This window comes from Leopardus geoffroyi, chromosome C2 (assembly GCF_018350155.1).
Source record: "Leopardus geoffroyi isolate Oge1 chromosome C2, O.geoffroyi_Oge1_pat1.0, whole genome shotgun sequence".
Classification (NCBI taxonomy): Eukaryota; Metazoa; Chordata; class Mammalia; order Carnivora; family Felidae; genus Leopardus; species Leopardus geoffroyi.
The window spans coordinates 68,574,745-68,598,670 of NC_059333.1; the positions used below are offsets into that span (position 1 = coordinate 68,574,745).

Here is a 23,926-nt window from a genome sequence, read left to right on the forward strand (position 1 = left end):
CTAACAATTAAAAGAAATAATGACAGTTTCCCAAATCCTGAATTATGTCCAGCAGGAACCTAAATATCTTTCTCATACCATCGTTAACCACAACTGATTTCAAGGAAAAGATATTTTGTTCTATTGAAATTTTCATCTTAGAGCCTATATCCGTGTGGGAGCATAGAATCAATTCTGGCATGAGGACTCCCAAACCATTACTCCCATCATTACAGGGCTGGGGGGTTACTAGTCCTTCAGGAAGTCAGGAAGGTTGTTGGCACCTGCACCTTCCTCCGAAGACAAATCGAACAACTGCGTGCACACTAAGATACACCTGTTCACAAGGCCTTGCGAGTCTCCTTTGAATTTTAACAACAAAGACTAAACACCAAAGAAGGATTTGTAATGAGAGAGCTTGGGATTTCAGCCTGTCAGCTAGATAAAGGGCTATTCTGGGGACTAGAAACTTTGTGGGAGCCCTTCAGGTCTCTCCACCTGCGAGTGAACCCAAGCACACTTGATGCATCACTAGCAAAGTCCTGGTCCCCAAAGACTTCGCAGAAATCCAAAGATGTTAAAAAGGTCAGGGTTTAGTTCTGTAGATGATTTTATTTATTGCAAATGTCCCCAGTGTCAAATGTATCTCTTTCTCCACCAGGAATATATCATTTTGGAGCCTTGTGAAAATTAAACTTCAGGAAAATTCTGCTTCCCTCCCACTAAACAGCATCCACGTGTCCCAAACAAAATTGCTTTCTTGACCTACCACACACAGCTACCTATTTCTGTTTAGGTCTGTGACTCAGAGAAAGTGACCGGAAGAAGTCATGAGAGGTGATGGCTCCCATTTCACCTGCCATAGGCAGGACAGGGTCAGCCCAGTGGAATTCAGCTAAGATCGAAGGGGTGTGTTGGGGTGGTCTCTTTCTTCTTAGTTCTTTCCTGAACTCACTCATTCACATTGTATTGCTCTTCCCAGTGAGTAAGTTATTGCTGAGAAATCGTTTTAGTAAGTGACGTAGATGTCTCCGATGGGGTGGTCCCTCTCCTCCATAATCCTCCTGCCCTTTCAGCTCACGCCCTAGAATCCTTGCTCCATGTCCCAAGGAAATGCATTACCCTTTTTCTTTTCAGGGAAAAAACATCGATTGATGTCTTAGCCCTGCCACCTCACCCTCTTTTATCTAAGAATAGAGAAGCCTTTCCATATTTGTTGTCGTTTTCACTGAAGCTTAGTATAGACCCCCAGGCAGGACAACTCCATGCTACCTTCTGTCGCCTGTAATTGTCCTTCCCCCAAACTGGGGGAAAGGTTATTCTAATGAACCAGCTGCTGAGTCTTTTCCTATTTGGTCTTTTATCAATATTGCTCTACCAGTAAATTCTTTGTTAGCTAGGTCCTGGAATTTATTTCATGTTTTTTTTTTTTAACTTTAATTTTTTTTCCTACAAAATTGCTTCTTTTATCTTAGAGCCGACTATGATCTTTCTCTTCTGCGTACTTTATAATACAATTTGAACATAATGGAACATTCTAAAATAGTCAGGCAGGGATTTCATCATAGCCAATATTAAATGCCAGGAGAGGCAGGTCATATTAAAAGAGAAAAAAGAAAAAAGATCTAGGATGGAGGAGGCTGGGTCTCATCATTCAACTGGTATATTTTGGGCTCCTGCTGCATGCTGAGCCCTGGGCTAGGCACTGAGGATGCAGAAACAAGTAAGATATTGTGCTGGGCCTCACATTCATTTTCTGATGAGTCCATTCATAAAAACTGTGTAATTCAAAGCTAGCAAGCCCCCCCCCCCCCCCGCCGCCCCACAAAAGGTTGCTGAAAGGTTTGTAGCTTTTTTTTTTTTTTTTTTTTTTACTTTATTTATTTTGAGGCTGTGAGAGCACGAGGAGAGGAAGGACAGAGAGAGAGGGAGAGAGAAAGAATCCCAAGCAGGCTCCATGTAGAGTGCAGAGCCCGATGCAGGGCTTGAACTCATGATCAGTGAGATCATAACCTGAGCTGAACACAAGACTGAGCCACACAGGCGCCCCCTGTGGCTTATTTCTGCTATTATCTGTGGGATCTTTCTATTTGGAAGAACATGTTCTAAATCCTGTTTTCTTGGGCCATTAAAAATCCAGGCGTATCCATAATCAATGTATGGCTATGTAACCTTCTTAGTATATAATACTCCAGGACAGCTTTTGAAGGGAAAGGCAGAGAAATCTGTTTTGATGACTTGAAAAGGGGGGAAAGGTTTTAGGGAACGCTTCCAAAGATTTCCGATCTGTTAGTGCTCATTCAGACATGGGATTGGGCAAAGGGATGAGCCTTCTAGCAAGGAGGAGACAAGGCCATGTAAGGAGGCCCAGGAGACCTCTATGGAAGAGTTAGTGAGACATAAGCCAGGCCTATAGGAATTTGTTAACATATCTGCTGAGCAAAAGTGGAGAAGGAGGTGTAGAGGCAGAGCTGTAGTAGAAGTAGATTCTGGAAAATAGTGCTGAATCTGGCTTCTTCTCACTGAGTCATCTGGCCCAGCCTCCTGCCTCCAAGTACATCCTGCCTGCGGCATGTCTGGCCAACTGCTTTCTCAGCTCAAGAGGGATTGGGGATCCTACAACCTCCCTGTCATCTGTTCCGGAGCCACTCCCTATTTGCACTGAGAAGTTCTTGCTTTCAAAGTATGGAGGCTAGAGAGGGGTGGTCAAGAAATAGAGTGGCAGAGGGGAGACAGAACACATCCAGGCAGAGGACCCCAAGTGAGGAGGAATTGCAGCAGTGGGCCAAGAGCCCCCACATTTCCCACTTCACGCACGCAAGCCTGGGGGAGCGCTAGAAGGTGGAACCAGCCATCTGGGAGCCCCGCCCTCACAGATGCCCTGTCTGGCATAGAGGGGTTTCCTGTTCTGCTCTGAGAAAGCAGTGGGAATGTAGACATGCACTGCCTCCCAAGAGGAACTGTGTTTTACTCCAAAGTCTGTAACTTTAACAGTCTCCCCTCCCTTCCAAACTCCAAGGAATGTTCTGTAATTGAAGGCATGCTTTCAATACCCTATTGTGTTTCATGCGCTCTGCCAGAGTAGTTACTTCACATGCCAATTCTTAGATGCACAGAAATCTTGAGTAGTCCAAGTGAACTCAGATCCAAGTCAAGTTCCCATCTCTTACTCCATTCAGACTTTTCCATCCACCCCCGCCCTCTCAGTCACACTCCTGGAAGCAAGTGAGAAAGCCTGTCCAACCAGAATCACTATCCCAAAGCCCAAGCACTTTGTTGTTCTGTTCTTAAGCCACCAGGTATCTGGTCTAATTTTATACTGTTCATAGTTCTCTGGCGTACATGGCTCTGCACTACCAGACAGGGCAGGAAGGCCAGCAGAGGCCACAGGTGGTAGGTAGGATGGCTGCAGAAGCAGAACAGAGGCAGGGCCTCACATAAGAGGCTGCAACAGTCCCATGGCCACCACCATCCACACCGGGGGCCTAGCATGCCAGTCAGGCTCCTCCACTCCCATTCCCCGGACTTCCTGTAGGTGACCCTGCCGTCAGCCTTGAGCCTGCCTCTGGGCCTCCAGTCTCATTCCTGTTCATGCCTCCGGCCCTCTCCTGTTTGTCCCAGGCTGCAGTGAAGCCCCTGATTCCTTTCATTCAGTCTATGGAGAAAGAAAGTACTTTCCTGCCGGGATGGTTTTTGGCTGACACTGCTGCAGTTAAACACAAGAAGTTCTGGTTGCCAGAGTGAAATAGTGTCCAGCAGGCTGCAGCAGACTCTCTGCTTCTGGGGCTCTAAGAGGATGGGACAGGGCTGTGCCAGAGGACTGAGGATGGACCAGATGATCTCTTGAGGTTCCTCCCAGCTCCAAGACCTGATTCTTAGCATGACAACACTAAGATCTAGGCAACACGAAGATACAGACTCTTTGACAGCAGGTGCCCCGCCTCCCGTGATACCCCATGTGTCGGGCAAACTGCCTTTTCCCAGCACAAGACATGGTATAAATAGGAACAGGTGCAGGGGGGCAGGGGGAGCTTAAAATCTGCCCACCCTGAGACTCGATGCTGGGGATGTTGTGTGCATATCTACTGGCCCGGCTCTGTGACACTGTGGGTCCGTGCAACTGTCAAAACATGAGTGCGTGTGATAAATTCCCCTCTGACGCTCGTCACAATTTAGGAAGTGTTCAGTGCGTTTTTAAACAATTCTTACCATGTAAAGATTGTATTACATTTTAATAAAAAAATTTTTTTGCATTTTACTTTTTTAATATTTGGGGTTTTATAGACTTTTATTTTATGGCCAAGTATACTTTTGTAAGCAAATGTTGAAGTCTTGAGTATTTTTATTCTTTTAAAACTATAGTTAATGTCAACTGTAAACACTGACAAATTGTATTCATATGCAATTTTCCCTCCTTTTCATCGGGTCTTTTTAAGAAACTATGTTTTGGCAAAGCATTTTATTTAAAACTCTACTTCATTTTACACATTGTGAATACTGAAGATTCTGAAAAATAAAGATGCATTTAAAATCTCTGTGCTGTTACATTGTGGAAATGGTAATGTGCATTGCTTTGCCAAAGTGGTAATTAAATGTTTAATGGTTTAGAACTCCTAGTTGAGAATTGGGTGTTCTAGTCATTACTCACAGTGCGGGAGCTTCCATATAATAAGCCTCCGCTTCTTTGGAGAATACGCATTAGAATGGCGATCTCCTGTTCAGTTAGGAAATATGGTTATGTTGACGTTATAGTTACTGTGCTGTGGTTTTGCAATAAATGTGTATTGAAAGCACTTGTGATAAAGCGGTCCGCATTTTGTTTTTAATCAAACTCCAAATGGCAGGAGAAGTGGAGCCAAAGCTCTCTGAGCACTTGGGCAGCAAGATATGGTGGGAAAACAGGAGCTCGGGATTAGGACAGACGGGGCCGAGTCCTCCTGCTCCACCACCAGGCCCTGAGACTTGGGAATCTTTTCATCTCATTTGGTGATCCTGCTCTCTCATCCATTGAAAAAGTATAATTTAAATGGAGGGGGATAATTATACTTACCTCCCATGGATTTTGTGATGATGGAATAGAACAATCAACATAAAGCACCTGGCACGTCTTGGTTGCCCGATAAGTGTTATTTGCCTTCTTCCTTTCTTCCCTCTTGTAGTGCTCCCAGAGTCTTCATTTTAATTTAATTTTTTAGAATATTCAAGTTAAAATTTATTGACCCTCTGAGTAAGGCAATAGTTATTAAATCCTTACATATTTAATACTGCCTTTAATTTATCGTAGTTGCTCATTCCCAAGAAGGTTTATCACAGCTGCATCGAAATAGTATTTGGGAAATGTGACAATATTGTTCATATAAGTCCGCTCCAAAAGGATTTGCCTCTGTGGAATTTGAAACAAAAGAACAAGCAGCTGGGCGTCCGGGTGGCTCAGTTGGTTAAGCCTCAGATTCTTGATTTCAGCTCGGGTGAGGATCTCACCATCATGCTTCTGGCTCGCACTGAGAGAGGAGCCTGCTTAAGATTCTCTCTCCCTCTCCCTCTGCCCCTTCCTCACTCGTGCGTGCGTGCATGAAGCGTCTCCTTGTTTAGTTTCAAGGCAAGCACATCCACGGTTAAGGGGAGGAGAGCCCAGTCTTGGAAAAATTCAGAATCATAAATGTCCTTTAAGAGAGAAGTGTTTCTTTCTGGATTAGTTTCCAAACAGTGCTGTTATCCTCTCGAAGGTTCCAAAGTCTTCATTTTAAAAAGCACAATGCTTTCTTTACTTCTCACTGATGCAGTTTTGGAGTGGGGGTGGGGGGGAGGCCCAGAGCTGCCAGCCAAGAAAGAATTCTTGAGCCTTGACTTGTCTTTGGTGCAAAGAAGGTGATTTTTTTAAAGCACAGGGACAGGACCCGGGGGCGGAAAGAACTGCCCTGGGGTTGTTGAAGAGTGACTGATTATATACCTTGGCCCTGGGGTTGTTGAAGAGTGACTGATTAATACCTTGGAGTTGGGGGAGGTACAGGCAAAGGGGAGGTCTCCAAAAGCACTTTCGTATGCTGAAGAGGAGACTCATAAGATGGCCAGAGGCCTTGCTATTGATTGTCAATCTAAGGTAGTTTTTTCCTCTAGTAAGACATTAACATCAAGATAGTAGGGAGTTCCTGGAGAAATATTACACTATGTATTTGCCTCAAGTATTTGTCAACGGGCTGCAAGCTATAAAGAAATTTAATTGTACCTACCATTTCCTTTTTGCCTTTGTTCTCCACCTCACTATGGAGGGGAGGGATGTTAGGGCTCCAGAAAACTGAATCTATAGGTTTCTGGAGATTAGTCTATTGATAAGATTGCCTTTTTCTTGTAATTTACTAAGATATTTGTAAACTGATGGAGACTCATGTCCTTCATGACTGTGACCTCTATGGGTTAACCATTGGTTTTTTCCTTTTTTTTGTTCTTGGGCAGCCAGGAGTGTCTGGGGAAATACCTGGGATGTGGGAGAGGTGGGATTAAGGGGGGGCGAGGTGCTGGGGAGGGTTGTGGCAGTTGCAGGGTATCAGCTTGCCTTATGCTCCCTCATCACTTACTGTAAATGATTTTAATATACAACAGATCATAACTGTACTTTTATTTTCTATCCTTAATATTAATTATATCATGAATTAATTATATCATGAACATTTCTCCATGACCATGGAAACTTTTATAATTTAAAGTATCTAATTTTATTGTTGGATATTAAGGCTGTTTCTGGGGAAGATTTATTCTGGGGAATAGATGTCATATATTTATCCTCGACCTAGTTTCTGATTCTTTTCTTAGAAAAGATACCTAGAAGGAGAATTACTTGGTTTAGGTATGAAAACTTTTAGCTCCTGACAAACGTCCTGATATTAACTTAATTATTTATCTAGCCTAAATGGAAAAAAGTGTTACTTCTCCGTGCTCACTTCTGCCACCTAATGTGTAGGTTTTTTCACACCAAGCGATTCTCCAATTTGCATCAGACACCAACAGTTTAATTGAACTGTGACACTAACCGCCTGGAGTTAGGGTAGACCCCACAGGTTAAGGGCTCAGTCTCAGGGACTGCTCTCCTACCCCCCACTTCAGACATGAAATGCAAGTCAAATTGTCACCTGTGCTTCTGACCAATAAAATGCTATAAATCAGGGGTTCCCATGACCCTGTCCTCAGGTTTGATAATTTGCTAGAAGGACTCACAGAACTCAGGAAAAGGACGAGATTACCAATTTACTACAACAGGATACAACTCAGGAACAGTCAGATGGAAGAGATGAATAGGGCAGGGTGTGGGGGAAGAAGGGACGAGGAGGTTCCAGGCCCTCTCCAGGCATGGCACCACCTCCCAGCACCCCCACCTGATCATCAACCTGGGAGCTCAGCTGATTGATTAAGTCATTAGCCATTAGTTGGGGCGCCTGTGGGTGGCTCAGTCCATTAAGTGCCTGACTCTTGATTTCAGCTCAGGTCATGATCTCAGAGTGCTCACGGTTCTCACAGTTTGTGAGTTTGAGCCCTGAATCAGGCTCTATGCTGATGGTGCGGAGCCTGCTTGGGATTCTCTCTCTCCCTCTTTCTGCCCCTCCCCCACTCGCGAGCGCCTGCTCTCTCTCTCAAATAAATAAATAAACTTAAAAAGAGTCTCTTTAAAAAAAGTAAATCATTAGCCATTAGTGATTAGCTCAACCTCCAGTTCCTCCCAGGAAGTTGGGGGGAGGGGCTGAAGTTCTGACCCTCTAATCACTTGGTTGGTTGCCCTGGCAACCCCAACCCCCATCTAGAGGCTATCCAGGAGCCCCCAGCCACCAGTCGCTCATTAGCATACAAAAGACCTGGCACTTCAGAGATTTTAAGGGCTTTTTTGAGCTGTGTGCCAGAGAGTGGGGGCAGAGACCAAAGGTTTATTTCTTAATGTGTTTCAATCCGAATTGGGGTCCAACAGCAAATGAGTTCCAGGGATTCTTCTGAGCTGGGAAAGTGACACAGAGGGGTGACAGGAGGGTAAGTCGCACTCGCCTCTCCTTCCCTTTCCTGTTCTTTTCTTCACTTCTCATAAACCACACTCCTGTGTCTCGGATGGGCCCTGAGTCCACCCTTTAGTCCTTTCTTTCATTAAAATACTGGACCTGATACTCTTTTAAGATTCTGTTCAATTCTGGATTCCAGCAAGTAAGAGGCAGAAAGGAGGCAGTGTAGGAAGGGATGGAGGGGAGGAGGGGAATTCTCCAGTGGATAAATGGAGGTGGGAAGGCCCTAAATGGGAGACTTTAGTTTTTCACCAGTGGAGTCTTGCAAGAGCTGTTTCACGCATAATTTACTGGACTGGTACCATTTGTTTCCCCAAAGAAAGCTAGGTCATATTTTGGAATTTTGTCGATGAAGCAATCTTTGTGAAGCTCAGGACATTTTCCATATTTACTTTGATGTACCAGTGCCTCGGATTGCAGAAGCAACCCTTCACTCCCCATACTCAGCTCAGTAACAGCAGTAATAATTTGGGGTGCCTGCTATGTGCCTGACACTGTTCTAAGCACTTAATGGTGCTTCAGCCCTCACAGCAAATCCAGAGTAGGTTCTATTATTAGCTCCATTTTGCATTAGAAGAACAAATTGCCCAAGGTCAAATAGCTGGTGAGAAGTGGGGCGGGGTTTGAGCCCAGGCTGTGGGACTGCAGGGCTCCAGCCTTCCATTTGGAGGAAGTAGGTCCTGGGTAACGTCTTCTCTCCCCCTTTCTTTCTTTCTCTCTCTTTCTCTTACTGCATTCACACTCACACACACACACACACACACACACACACACACAGGACTCTTTCCAAGAGCATTGTATTTGTATTGCCAGACTTTGTTCAAGGTCCCGTTCTATTATCAATTTACTTTTCACAGAGTCCTGTAAGGTGGTGTCACTACTCCCAACCGACATATCACACATCTGGTGGTGGGTCTAGAATTCAAAAGTCTAGGGTCGTCCCTCTGTGTCAGGGACCTTCAGATCAGGGCTTATGAGGGCAAGAGGTTCCCAGCGTGATGGATTTAAGGAAACCCAAATACTGCCCTTCCTAAAACCAGTCTGAGATCTGAGACTCTCCTACTGACAGAGGTGGGCAGGCCCTGCATTCCCACCTCCCTTTCATGTTTGTCTTTCTCCCACTCTACAGATGAAAGGCGGGTCTCTCACACTTGCAATGTTACTGTGGAGGTCCCAGGGTGGAAAGGCTTCACTGCCCCCTGCAAAAAAATGGGAGGGGAGCAGGAGAACAATTAAATATATGAGTGTCCACAATGCCCCTGTAAGGAGTTATCATGAACTCAGTGTTCCACACCGCCATCCCTCTCTTATGCACATTTCTGCCACAGACAATGTGGCCTTATAATTGGGGAGCTTTGACTTATGTCGAGATGCTCAGCATTCGGACGTATTATAGAATGGGGGAGCAGGAAAGATGACAATTGTTATTTAATTTAATAACCTGGGCTGGGGGGCGCCTGGCTGGCTAAGTCAGTTAAGTATCAACTCTTGATTTAGGCTCAGGTCATGATCTCCCGGTTTGTGACATGGAGCCCCGCATAGGACTCACCACTGATAGCAGGGAGACTGCTTGGGATTCTCTCTCCCTCTCTGCCCCTCCAGCATGTGCACACATGTGCTCTCTCTCTCTCTAAAATAAACTTAATTTTTTTTAAATTTAATAACCTTGGTCATTTAATCACCTTTTCCATTCCCCACTATTGTCAAAGATTGCCAAGCTCCTGAGGGAGAATCCCAAGAAAACAAAGCAAGGAGAGTATCAGAGAAACAGGAAGGTGGCAGGACATTATTTCTCCTGTGTGACACACACATGCCAAGACTGCACGCCTTTTCTAACTGTATCTGTCTTAGAGTAGTCAAGATTGGAGTATTGCATGCTGCTTTTGAAGCTCGGCCTCTGCACCTGTTCCCCATCCTCAGTCTTGAGGAACAGCTCTGAGGTGCTCTTGTTCCCCAGCCTCGTCTGTGCCCCAGGGGTACACTTGGGCAGAGGATGTAGAAAGTTCCCCATTTACTTCAGACAGATGAATAGTACACCTGCAAGTAAGAGAAACGTGGTTAAGAACCAGTTAGTATTTTCTATTTTCTTGGACGTTTATTCACAGTTTTTTAACAGCTTTACTGAGCTATAACTGCCGTGAAATTCGTCTCACCCATTTAAAGTGTGCACTATGCATACACACCCATGAAACCATCACCACCATCAAGGTAAGGTCTCACCCCCTTTAATATCCCTCCCTCCCTCCACCCCTACTGTCAACATACCCCATCCCTTGGCAACCATTGTTCTGCCTTCTGCCATTATAAATTAGTTTCCATTGCTCCAGAGATGGAGCAATACAGCATGTACTCTCTTCGTGCCTGGCTTCTTTGACTCAGACTGATTATTCTGATATTCATTGGTGTTGCTGCGTCGACCAGTAATTCATTCCTTGTTATCGCTGTTTATATCCATTGTAATGGCTATACTACAATGTGTTTATCCATTCACCTAATAATGGATATTTGGGTTGTGTCCAGTTTGGGGCCCTTACAAATAAAACTGCTGTGAACACTTGTGTATAAGTCTTTGTGTGGACACATATATTCTTTTTCTTGGGTAAATAGCTAGGCAGGGAATAACTGGATCGTATAGTAAATGTCTGCTTAACTATGTAAGAAACTGCCAAACTGGGGGCACCTGGGTGGCTCAGTCTGTTAAGCGGCTGACTCTCGATTTTGGCTGAGGTCACGATCTCACAGTTCTTGGGATCGAGGCCCACATCGGGCTCTGCGCTGATGGCACGGAGCCTGCTTGAAATTCTCTCTACCCCTCTCGTTCTGTCCCTACCTTGCTCGTGCATGCTCTCTCTCTCTTTCTCAAAATAAATAAACATTAAAAAAAGAAACTTTTTCAAGGTGGTTGTTGCATTTTGCATTCTCACCAGCAGTGTAGGAGACTCCCTACACTTGTAGAGTTCCGCTACACTTGGTATGATCAGCCTTTTTAATTTTAGTCATTTTAATAGTGTCTTGTGGTATCTTCTTGTGGCTTTATTTTGCATTTTCCTCACAACTAATGATGTTGATCATTCTTCCACGTAATTATTTGCCATCCATATATCTCTGGTGAAGGGTCTCTTCAGACTTTTTACCTCTTTGTCATTGGGTTGTTTGCTTTCTTGCTACTGAACTTCAGTTCTTTGTATACACTAGATTTGCCAGTACTTTCCCCAAACCTGTGATTTATCTCAGAGTTCATAATCTTGATGGTCTAATTTATTAATATTTTTGGGGTGTTGATTGGGTCAGTTGGTTAAGCGTCCGACTTCCATTCAAGTCATGATCTAACGCCAGTTGGGCTCTGTGCTGACAGCTCAGATCCTGGAGCCTGCTTCGGATTCTGTGTCTCCCTCTTTCTCTCTGCCCCTCCCTTGCTTGCGCTCTGTCTCTTGTCTATCAAAAATAAACATTAAAACATTTACATTAATAATTTCCTTTATAGATTGTGCCTCGTATGTCATATCAGATCCCTACCTACCCCAAGCTCATAAAGATTTTCTCCTAGGTTTTCTTTTAAAGGTTTTATCATTTTTATTAAATTTTGTCCAGAGAGTCCCAAATACTATAAGTTCATATTCATCTTTTACTTGGGTACAAGTTTCCTCCTCATCATTGCCAACTCTCTGTAGATTTCAATGTCTCCACTCTAGCAGGAGTGATTTGTGGATCCTTCTGGAAATAATGCACTTGACAACACGCATAAAAACATGTTTGGCAGGCCCTAAGACTCTTACTCTCTGTCTCTCTCTGCTGTTAATATTTCTCATTCTGGTGATAAGTAACATCTATTCTACACCACTGCTCTCTAAAATTTTACTTGACATTTAATAACTGTCAAAATTCAAGGATCTCTGTAACGTTTGATGTTAGTAATAATCCCAGTATCTCAATCCCAAATCATTTTTAACTTAGATCTCATCTTCACAGGAAATTTTAAAAGTTAACATTATAACTCGTATATATTTTTTAGTTGCAGGAAAGTAGGATAGTGTGAACAATAAGAGACTTTCAAGCTTAAAAATACATTACATTAGGATAAAATTCTGCGGGGGAAGTGGAATGATACACACCTTCAAAGGGTAAAAGGAACAATGTAAATTTTCCTATTGTTAAAGTAGAGCCCTGCCTGGATTTTTTTTTTTAAATGCTGTGCCTTTTAGATTCTATTAGTTGCATTCAAAAGAACAGTTTTATTTTAAAATGTCAGTATTTACAATATGCCGGTAATTACGTTCTTTGGATCTTTAAGCTTGGATGAAAAGTTCTAGATGTCAACATAAAAATTATGAGCATGTAACTCAATTCTTCAAAATTCTTTCAGAAACTACGTGGTTAAAAATACAAAGTCATAATTATTAGCCACTGCTCTACCTGCCAGCGGCCCACATGGAAGAATTAGCAAGTGCATGCATGGTGCTGAGTGCTGTGCACACCCCTCAGAGCAAGGAGATGAGATGGTCAGGGAACTGTATTTACCTCAGCACAGAAGACTGTTGCTGTATATGGCCCAGGAAGGCGGCCGTGCACGTGTCAAACTCCTCTTTTCTCTGAAAGGGAATTTAAGGGTAAAGATCGGAAGCCAAGCCGATCTTGTACCTTGTGGGTGGAGGATCTCCTCCGTGGGACATTTGGGGGGGGGGGGGGTAGAAGAGCACCTGGGCCAGGAGAGTGAGTTCTGAGGCACACCACGGATGTCCACCAGCTAGTGTGCTCCTGTGGTTACAAGAGTCACTTACTTTAGCCATCTTAGCAAGGTGGCATGATGGACCTGTGGGCGGGAGCCTAGAGAGGGGGCAGCCAACCCACTCTTCCTCCAGCCAGCCCAGTCTCTCCATGGAATCCCCGTGTGTCTAGTCCATTCTCGTATTGCTACTGGCCAATCTAATCTTCATTCTTCAGCTCAAATCCCACAGAGAGCCAGTCTGATTGGCTTAGGTGATTTCCCTCTGGGCTTTTGGGCAGAGCCCTTCATGCCAGGTCACCTGGTGGCAGATAGAGCCGATACTGGCCATCCTTCCGCAAAGACCAGCTTACTGTTGCTTGCCTGGCGGGAGGAAGACTGGTGTGTGGGTGGGGGTTGTGTGAGAGATTTGGGAATAGTAGACTTGATGGTGCCGTGACTGGTGCATCCATTGGAGTGTCATTCTCTGCGGTCGAGATGGAAGTCCAGTCTCCCCCAAGCTCTTGTACCAAGCCCTTCCCACAAATCAAGTTGAAGTTATGGCCTTTATATCACTATTTAGGGACCATGGTCCTATCCAGACATAAAAATGAAGATCCACAAAGCACAGAAATTTTAAATCCACGAAGATGCCCTAAGCAGCAGGAGGGAAACCACTTCTTGCTTGAATGAAAGTACTAGAGATAAAGGGTCGGGAGGGAACCGCGGAGGAATCCAGAAACATCAGGCCTTTTCCCAACTCTTGAAATAAGGAAAAGGGTGGAAGAAGGGAGAGTCATAGTATCCCAGGCAGCTTTGATGCTATTTTAGAGAACCGGGACCCAGGAAGCCTAGAATATCAGACAGACAAGGTTTGATGGCTCAGGAAGAATAGGTGTGATGGGGCCCTCCAGGGAGATTTGACCAGGTGCACAGGGGACCAGGACCCTGTAGGCAAGAAGGGGGCTCTTTGGAGATGAGGGAACACTGAAATCATCTTGACTGACTGTCTTTCCCCCAGAATGAACCCTCCCACTGAAACTAGAGAATTACCTCTAAAAGAAAGAGACAGATAAAACTAGAAAGTGTGATACAATGTTACGGTAAGTTGGACAAGGTATCAAATTTTTAAATGTGTATACTCTTTGAGTAATTCTATTTTTAGGAATTCACTCTGCCTTTATGCTTGTACACATACAATGGTTATCTTTGCAGCATTCTTTATGACAGAAGACTGAAAACACCCTAAAAGTCCATCATTAGGGTTTGGTTAAATAAATGGTGTGCAATTATTAGGAAAAAAGACCTCCCTGGAGCACGCCCCAGGAAGAGTGGTAAATAGACACACCAGTGCTGAGCTGTGTGCAAGCAGGCTTGTGTGTTGCCTAGAACGCAGACCCCAGCAAATGCTACAATCCACACGGGGTTAAAGTTGAGGCCAAAGTCAGTCATCACCATGTCAGAACAAATTTATGGGATGCAAGAATTAATCTGAAATTTCATCGCAAAGAACAGAATTTTTCTTACCGTTTTGCGGTTAAAATTGCTAATGGCCAGGGGCACCTGTGTAGCTCAGCCAGTTAAGTGTCCTACTTAGGCTCAGGTCATGATCTCATGGTTCTTGAGTTTGAGCCCCACATCCGGCTCTGTGCTGACAGCTCAGAGCCTGGAGCCTGATTTGGATTCTGTGTCTCCCTTCTCTCTGCCCCTCCCCTGCTCGTGCTCTGTCTCTCAAATATAAGTAAAAGTTAAAAAAAAAAACTTTTTTTAAATTGCTAATGGCCACATTTTAAGTTTCCTGCAGAAGCTCAACATGGTCATGCTCACATCACTGAGAACAGTGGAAAAGCCAGATATTTTTTGAAATATTACATTTTTCCAGACTTTTTTTCCTCTTCTCTATTCCCTTTACATTCTTTGTTCTGTCTCTGATTTATCATAGATATTGCACATGATTTGGTAATTTTCTTCTGCTTATGAGATGTTGAAGTAGAAAAGCTTCCATTCTTTTTTTAAAATCTATTTTCATAAAATGAAAATTTCCAAGTAGAATTTATTCTTGAAAGACTCATAACCTAAATGGAATGAAATACCCCAAATTAAACATACTGCTTACAGTTTATTTTGTTTAACGTAATGAATGCTAGAGAGATGTCAACCCAGTTGACAAATATTAGAATTATTATATAATCAAATCTCTTATTCTGCCCTGTAATATTTTAAATTGCTTAACACTTTAGGTTCACAAAGCCTATAATGTTCTTCCTAAAGTTATCTAGCTAACATTCTCTCACAATATTCTTTTTAACTCTCAGTCTTCTTCCTATTTATTTGCTATTTTAAACTACTTAAGTGGGTGGCTCAGACAGTTAAGTGTCCGACCCTTGATTTCAGCTCAGGTCATGATCTCATGGTTTGTGAGTTCAAGCCCCGCATCAGGCTCTGCACTGACAGTTGGAGCCTTCTTGGGATTTTCTCTCTTCTTCTCCCTCTATCCCTCCTCCACTCTCTCTCTCTCTTTTTCTATTTTTTTTTTTTCAACGTTTATTTATTTTTGGAACAGAGAGAGAGAGACAGAGCATGAACGGGGGAGGGACAGAGAGAGAGGGAGACACAGAATCGGAAACAGGCTCCAGGCTCTGAGCCATCAGCCCAGAGCCCGACGCGGGGCTCGAACTCAGGGACCGCGAGATCGTGACCTGGCTGAAGTCTGACGCTTAACCGACTGTGCCACCCAGGCGCCCCTCTCTCTCTTTTTCTAAATAAACAAATAAACTTTAACAAAAAAATACAAAGTGCTTAAGTGTGTTTGAACATAAAATTAGCAGTTTCACAGTCATTAATTACTGGGACATTTTACTTTCACAATATTAAACATACATATATAGTTCCACTGACAGAATTGTAACACATGAAACAGATTTTCACTTCACGATTTACCTAGACACTTACAGTATCATTTATTAACAGTAAATCTGAGAGGCATGCCCTTTGCCTACCATGAGAGTCTGTACTGATTTAATACAGTGGTAACATGTGTAACCAACGGTGACTATAGACCAGACACAAACTCAAGGGTACTATAAATGGCGGAGAAGTACGCATTCAGCTATTTAGACTTCCAAAGGCTGAGGCTGAAGACCAATTTTTGGCCGAATATCAAGTAAAGCCAGACTTTGGTGCATTTTATGTGCACACGCATAAATGTACATGTTTGCCTGTGTATGGTTGCCTGCCTCTGTCCATCTCAGGGAAGAGGCACTTGGGGTTCAGGAATCAAGCATTGGAGATCCACTTTTCACTGGGTATCTTTTTGTACTGTTTTTTGTTTTCTTTTGTTTTGATCCCATGCGTGTATTCCCTTTAAATACCCACTATATTCATTAAAGAAATTAATAAAAATACATACTGAAGGAAAGTTGTGAATTAACCTTCCAGCGAAGAAACCCTGTTGGTCAAGGCTACAGATGGCCAAGCAGGAATTGGGTGCTATATGGTTATATCTGGGAGCGCTGCATGACCCAAGCTAGTTGGGCCCCCCCCCCCGGGAATTCAGGGAGTCTACTTGGGGTAGGGGAAGTAGCACCTTGTGTTTGTGAGTACTCAGTGCTGAGAAGAGTGATTAGGAATGTTCTAAGTGGGGGCGGGTAGGTGCTGTGTCCCATCAGCCCCTGGACACTGGGCTAGGGAAAACAATCTCTTTTAGAATGTTTGGAAGGACCTTGTGGATAGGAATGAATTTTCCAATGACTTCAGAGTTCTGCCCTAAGACCCTGAGGCCTGAAGTCCCCCTGCAGTCATGAGCACTGTCAGCACAGCCACGGAATTAGAGCCCCAGCTTCTTAAGCACCAGCTTGCTGGCAGCTTAGGGTGAGGAGAGACGCTTTGCCTGACTTCATGTTGGCCTGGCCTGCAAGGGTTCTCCAGTGAATCACCTGGGGTGGCCTAGTAGTGTAACTGGAGACACAGGATGACCTGAGCAGAGGGCCAGGCTGGGAACCAAGTATCTGGGCCCTGGGAGGAGGCCCAGGGCCACAGAGACCACTATTTGAAAGACCCTCTTCAGGGACTGTATCAGGCCTTAGGAACTCAAGGGGCTCCAGACCGAGGCAAGTACCTATTGCTTGGTATTAATAGCTGGGTGTCTCTTATCTAACAGAAGCTCTCTTTCAGAGCATTGTCATTGCAGGAAACAACATTCATCTAGTTGGCTGTCCGAGAAAGACATTTTCCCTGGTTCCTGTGTGAGGACAGTGAGTCCAGGGAGCCTGATTTCCCCAGCAGATGACCCAGCCCTGAGTAGCACAGCAGACTCTGAGACAAGTTATAAGGTGGCAGAAAAAGGTCCAAGGCTGGGGCAACACCAGAGCACTTTGCCAGGAAAGAAAAGACAAAAAGATACCATGTACAAGACTTTTTTAAAAAAATTCTGGGAATCCTAGACTTTGGCAGGGAATCTGGGCCCAACCCTGCCATTACATAGGCCAGAACACTGTAACCCAAAACAGGGATGAGCTTGGCTGAGACCACACAGCTGGTGAGTGGTGAAGCAAGTGGCTCAGAGCCCTTGGCAGTCTGTCCAGCATCGTTCTCCCACACAACCAATACTCCGAATGGGTACTATGGGAACAGGTGCCTGTCCAAAGCCAGCTGCCAAGGCAAGTTTCGGTCAATGAGCTCTGTCCCCAGATGACACGTACAGAGTAAGACTACATTTTCATTTGGAATATAGAGGCTTGAACTGTGCTGTATGACTCTGGAGTCAGGAGGTGGAAGCCAGCGCCCAGAGAAGACCTGACACTTGCCCAGGTACACAGCCTCCTGTCAACAGCACGTCCCTGACTGTGAGGGGGAGATTGTCTCCTTGCATCATCAGTGGGCTCCTAACCTTGGGTGCTCGAGGGTTATGAGTGGACTGCTCAAAGACACAGCTGTGACCCAGAGGGCTCTGTACTCTGGGCATGACCGTCCCCTACTGTGGCCGGTCTCTGCCATCCAAGAGAGGAGCCCTGGGATTTGTTTTTCATCTAAACCTCACTTGCATTATCAGATACAAGGGGCCTGGCTGTATTTCTTTCTCCGGGAGAAATGTACCTCTCACCCCACACTCAGTTGTTTTTTCTCACTCTTGGGCATTCTTCCTTCTCTAGGGACCATAGAATATGAGCTCCCACAAGCCAAATCCCAAATCCCAGTCAGGACCCTGTCTTTATTTGTTTAGGGTAACTGCCACCGTGCAAGGTGTGCCGGAGTAAAGTGTGTCCCCCAAACTCTACATCCTTGAGATTTATGGTGGTTGACAGTGAGAAGACTCATTACTTCAGGGTCATTGATGCAAAATCAGCGCAATTTACATTAAAAACAATCTGCAGTTATGACTGTGTAAAAAATTCAAACGTCTGTGTTTCACAACAGGCATACGATCCGTTAGAGAAATATTTCTTTTTTTTTGACAAAAGGATTAATATATTTATACACAAGAGCTCCTTTGTATATTTTATACACAAAGCAGTAGGGAAAAGATCATCGCCTAAGAGAAAAGGTACAGAACACCTCCCTTAAAAAGTAGAAATGCAAGTGACCAATATGTGTATGGGGGAAAGGGTCACTCACTACCTATGTTTACATGGAAACTTATACAATTGTACTTTAAAAAACAATTGATGACAAGCACATGGACTTTCCCTAGGGTGAAATTCTGGGTCAATCACTGACTAGCTATGTATGAGCAAGTTACTTAGATTTAGTAAATTTCCATTTCCTCATCTGTGAATTGGCATGTTAATGGTAGCAGCTTTGTCTTAGGATTGCTGTGAGAGCTGAACAAGGTATCAATGCACAGCGCTTGGTCCAGTGTCTGGAGGGGATAGCACTTATCAGTGCTGCCGATAGGGTCACTAATAAAATGAGAATACACTGCTGGTGGGAGAGTACTCTCATCAGCAAGAGACCCACCCAGAGAAGTTAAGAGCCTTCACTCCTGGGAATTTATCCTAAGGCTATATAGTCAAAGATATGGACAAAAGGTCCATAAAAGTATTTTTTGGGTAAAAAAGTTTTTTGAAACAAAGGAGAGTTGTTTAAATTATGATAAAATTTATGCAATAATGATACATTTATATAATAGAGTAGAATAAATGTATGTGATAGAATATATAACAAATATAATTTAGATAACAGAATGTTTTAGGCCAGTATTTTTCAAGCACTATGCAAACTTTTTCAAGGTAAATCTTCGTCAGTGGTGTAAACAAATGAAATATATAAAAATTGAACTTTCGCTTTTTCAAGGGGTAAGAGTGTGGATACACTGCTACCCGTGGAGCTCTGCAAACAAGGCCCTCTCTCCACTCCCTGACCCATTCCTAGAGCAGCCACCGAAAGAGGTCTTGAGGCTCACAGAATTTTTAACAATGTGGGGAAAGAGTGATTTAATGTTACATGTTAAAATCAGAATAAAAACTAGGGTGCCTGGGTGGTTCAGTTGGTTAAGCATCTGACTTCAGCTCAGGTCATGATTTCATGGCTAGTGAATTCGAGTCCCACGTCGGGCTCTGTGCTGGCAGCTCAGAGCCTGGAGCCTGCTTCAGATTCCGTGTCTCCCTCTTTCTCTCTGCCCCTCCCTTGCTTGCGCTTTGTCTCTCAAAAATAAATAAACATTAAAAATAATAATGATAATAATAATAATCAGAATAAGAACCATGTACGTAGTATATCTTTATTTTATAAAATACTCTCAAACTCACACACAGCTATAAAAAAATGCCTGAAAGAGAACATAATAAAATAACAATGGTTAATTCTTGGTTGGATTTTAGGGCATTTGTATTTTCTTTTTATGTTTTTTGGGTTTCCCCCCAAATTTCTTTAATGAACATATACCATAGTTATAGTCAGGGAAAAAAATTATTTAAAATGTTTTATTCCTTTCTTTCCTAATATTTACCCAACATTCAGCTGGTACCAAAAGTTAAGGCTTGTCCCTCTGGTGATGTCTCCCCATGATAACAACAACAAAGAGTATAATATATCTGTATTACAAGTTATGCTTAAGTCCATATACGTGTTTTATTTATTTATTTATTTATTTATTTTAAGTTTTTTATTTTGAGAGAGAAAGTGCAAGTCAGGGAGGGTCAGAGAGAGAAGGGGAGAGAGAATACCAAGCAGGCTCCACACTGTCAGCACAGAGCCTGACACAGAACTCAGACCCATGAACGGTAAGATCATGACCTGAGCCAAAGTCAGATGCTTAACTGATTGAGCCACCCAGGTGTCCCCATATACAGTGTTTTAATTAGGATGATTATATAAATATCATGGTTGCACCAAGTGATAAACAATGATTACATTTCCTTTTCTGTATGCTCTTTTTTTTTTTTTTTTTTGGTGTTAATAATTATCTCCCATTTGGAAGGAGGGGGCTGTGACAAGGATGGGATAGAAGAGAGGGACCTGGAGTGTTTGTGGAATTCTGTCTCTTGACCTAGATGGTCATTACAAAGGTATTTACCCAATATGCAGTAAGCTATACTATTGTTCTGTGTGGTTTTTCTTTAAAAAAAAATTTTTTTTAATGTTTTATTTATTTTTGAGACAGGGAGAGACAGAGCATGAACAGGGGAGGGTCAGAGAGAGGGAGACACAGAATCTGAAACAGGCTCCAGGCTCCGAGCTGTCAGCACAGAGCCCAATGCGGGGCTCGAACTCACGGACCACGAGATCATGACCTGAGCCGAAGTCGGCCGCTTAACTGACTGAGCCACCCAGGTGCCCCTGTGTGGTTTTTCTGTACCTATATTTTAATAAAGTTTTTAAAAATAAATCATGCAAAAAAAAATGCCTTTTTCCCCTTAGTATCCTTTGAAGCCAATTTTAAGTCTCTCCGTACCCCCCCCAACAGTTTTATAAAATAAATCTTCATATAATTTTCCATACAAACCTTCCAGATAATCTGAATGCTTGTGTTCCCTGGCTCTCTGGGTGCAGGCTGTCCTCCTATACTAATCTGGATTGTGGCTCTCTGTGCCTGCCGCATGGCTGTCAGCCTGATATCTCTCCTCACCCCCTTCCTGTGTTAGATTTCCTTTTCCTTGGATCCACATTTTCTTTGTTTACTCTTGTTTTACTGAAACAAGAGCACATATGAAATATATCAAATCTCTGAAAGTCTGAAAATGTCTTTATTCTACTCTCATATGACTCATAGTTTGGCTGGGTATAAAATTCACAACCAAATATTTTTATTTCGGAATTTTGAGGATAATTTCCACTGTATTCTCAATTTAAATCTTGTTAGTAAGAGGTTTTATATTCATATTCCTAATGTTTTTTTGTCTGTGGGAATCTTCTCTTCAAGGCTGATGTTTTGAAATGTCATGTTTAGGTGCCTCATGGTGCTAGGTACTGGGTGGACCTTTGATCTGAAGACCTCACCCTTTGGTTCTGGCAAATTTTCCTATATTCTTTCTTTGATAATTTCCTAAATTTTTAAAAGAAAAATTTAGAAAATTTCCTAAATTTTTCTAATTTTTTTAAAAAGATTTTATTTTTTAAGTAATCTCGACAACAAATGTGGGGCTCAAACTTATACCCCCAAGTTCAAGAGTCCCACACAAAACCGACTGAGCCAGCTAGGCACCATGGTCCTCTAATTTTCTTCTTTTTCTCTCTTATTTTCCATTTATCTTGTTCAATGTTTTGGGAAACTTCCTTTATCTTTAAACCCTTTATTAATTTTTTCTGCTGCCATATTTTAACTTCTAAGTTATCTTGTTCTTATTTCATGAATGCAGTATCTTCACTTATTCTGAAGAATTATGGAGTTTTAAAATGTTCTGTGCATATACCATATCTGTTTTCATTGGGTTCCTCTATTTGCTTACTTGTTTTGGTCTTTCTTTCGTGGCGGCACTTTTTTCTCTGATGTCTATGATCTTTATTTGTATATTCCTATTTATAAGTGAGATGCTGAAAACTGACTACAAGTTCTGTGTACCAGCTGGCTTATTTTTTTTCAGAACCTATAGACTTAGTTTGTTTCTTCAAAGAATCATCTTTCAATCTCCTGCCTGGAGGAGGGAAGGCGGTAGAAGCTTGGCTGCCAGAGTCCTGGAGTTAGCTGGAAAAGGCAACTGCTGAACCCCACTGATAATCATAATCTTTTTTATTCCTCTGGTTGTCCAAACAGACCCTCATCACATACCCACCTCTGTGCCCGGTATCCTCATGTCTAGGGCCTCTCTGGTTCAGTGTCTCAAGGGAACAAAACTTTTTCTTTCTTTTTTTTTTTAAAGAGAGAGCATGTGAACAGGGGAGAGGGACAGAGGGAGAGAGAGATAGAATCCCAAGCAGCCTTCACATTGTTAGTGTGGAGCCCAAGACCCTGGGCTTGATCCTGAGACACTGGGATCTTGACCTGAGCCAAAATCAAGAGTGAGATGCCCAACAGACTGAGCCACCCTAGTGCCCCACAAGGGTACATACTTATTGCCCTCGGTGGAGACAAAGAAGTGGTGACCTAGCTGTAAGACTAGAGAGTAAAGACAACTTGAAGGCCTAGCTGAAGCTTACATAAAGATTTTCAACCAAACTAGCATTTTTAGGCTCCCACCTGGACCCCATCTTCCCTGATATCAGGTTCCTCCAATTTCTGATTGTTTCTGAAACTGCATGGGTGCTTAGGTTTGACCACACCCACTCTTCTGTATGACTGCTGTTCCTTTGCTTTCTGTATTCATGTATTATGATTTGGGAGTATAAATACATCCTAGTTTTATTGAAAATAGTGACAGCTTTTGTTTTTTGGCCTCTTTGCTTTTGGAGTGATGTTGAGAGAAGGGGAGAAGAAATGTCTCCATGCCACCATTTAAATCCCCAAGTCTCTGCCTTGGTTTTTACCATAACTGTGATTATGGTTTTGGTTTCCTGTATCCTCCAAATTTTCTGCGATGCACATGTATTACTTTAATAACACACACACACACACACACACACACACACACACACAAAAGTTATCTGAAGTCAAGAAAGCCCAAGAAGGCCTAGAGCACCCAACCCTGTATTTCCTTCCCTCTTTTGCTGAGCCAGCTGGACCTAAGAAGTCCCCTTGTCTTTCACACTTCAACTTCCTGACACCATGCAGCCATCCATGTGGCCTCAAGTACCTGCCAGAGAGCACCACAGCCTCCCAGGAGTACATTCTTGGCTTCCTCATCTGTGGACCAGGGCTGGCTATGGAGCAGCCTTTGCCAATCATTCAAGCTAATTTGCATACAGTGTGGGTCCCTTAATGCATTCTGAATGGTCATGCCTCCAGAGCCACAACAGTTTGTATAAAAAGAGAATTCAGTGTGTGTGTGTGGTGCTTTGCCACAGCATCTGTAGCTTTTTGTTCCCACTGATGCCATTCCAGTCAATACGGGGTGAGCGATAGCTGGGTGTTTCTCCATTACCGCTTCCTACAGACCTGTCCAGTCCCTCCACTTGGACATATGAGTGGCACTTGTGAAGCAGGCACCCTGGGCCCTTGAACACGATCTCACTGCCTGAACCAAGGCCAAGAGAATCAGAGACCCCAAGATCTACCACACCCCACAGGCTCCCACAGGCTCTGGACTCATGATGTTAACAGGAACCCAATAAGAAAATTCCAAAGCAGAAGGACTACTATGTCCCCTGAGATCTCTCTCTGACTGGGCTCCACCCAGGTCTGAGGACACTGCTACTTCATTTGTCCCAGTAAGCACAAGGGATTCCAGGACCCAGGGCCCAGGAAGGCTCTTTTCCTCCTCCTTACCACTAGGATCACAGGGTTTACAGCCTGGCCTACAAGTAGAACTCCCTGGGAGCCCAAGGAGAACTGACCCAGTCAATTAAGTTGGGAAATTGCTCTCTGAATTTGACATGTCCATCAACTCATCTCTCTCTCCCTCTCTGGCTTGGTGGACTGAGGCTTCAAAGTTTTTCCTTAATCCATCATAAACTATACTGGGCTTCTCCCACTTCAGAGGCGTATTCATTTCTCAGTCATTTTCAGCTTTATTAAACTAAGCCTTATAAATACCTCATAAAACTCTCCTGCTGGGCTCATGCATTTCCACCCTGGAGCTGTTGCCTAGAAGAGCTGCTAAGGGAATGGGCAGAAAAATCTCCTATTGTGTTGCCTTTGGTGTACCTTGTGTCCCTACTTAGGGTTTTGCTTGTC

General features: G+C 43.4%; 1 long non-coding RNA gene across 1 annotated transcript; it reads left to right on the forward strand.

Moving 5' to 3' along the window:
- The first annotated feature begins 7,711 nt into the window (after positions 1-7,711).
- LOC123610972 lies at positions 7,712-16,124 on the forward strand. Its single transcript, XR_006718360.1, has 3 exons — positions 7,712-7,992; positions 13,742-13,823; positions 15,972-16,124. It is a non-coding gene; the product is annotated as an uncharacterized LOC123610972 (long non-coding RNA).
- The last annotated feature ends 7,802 nt before the right edge of the window (positions 16,125-23,926 follow it).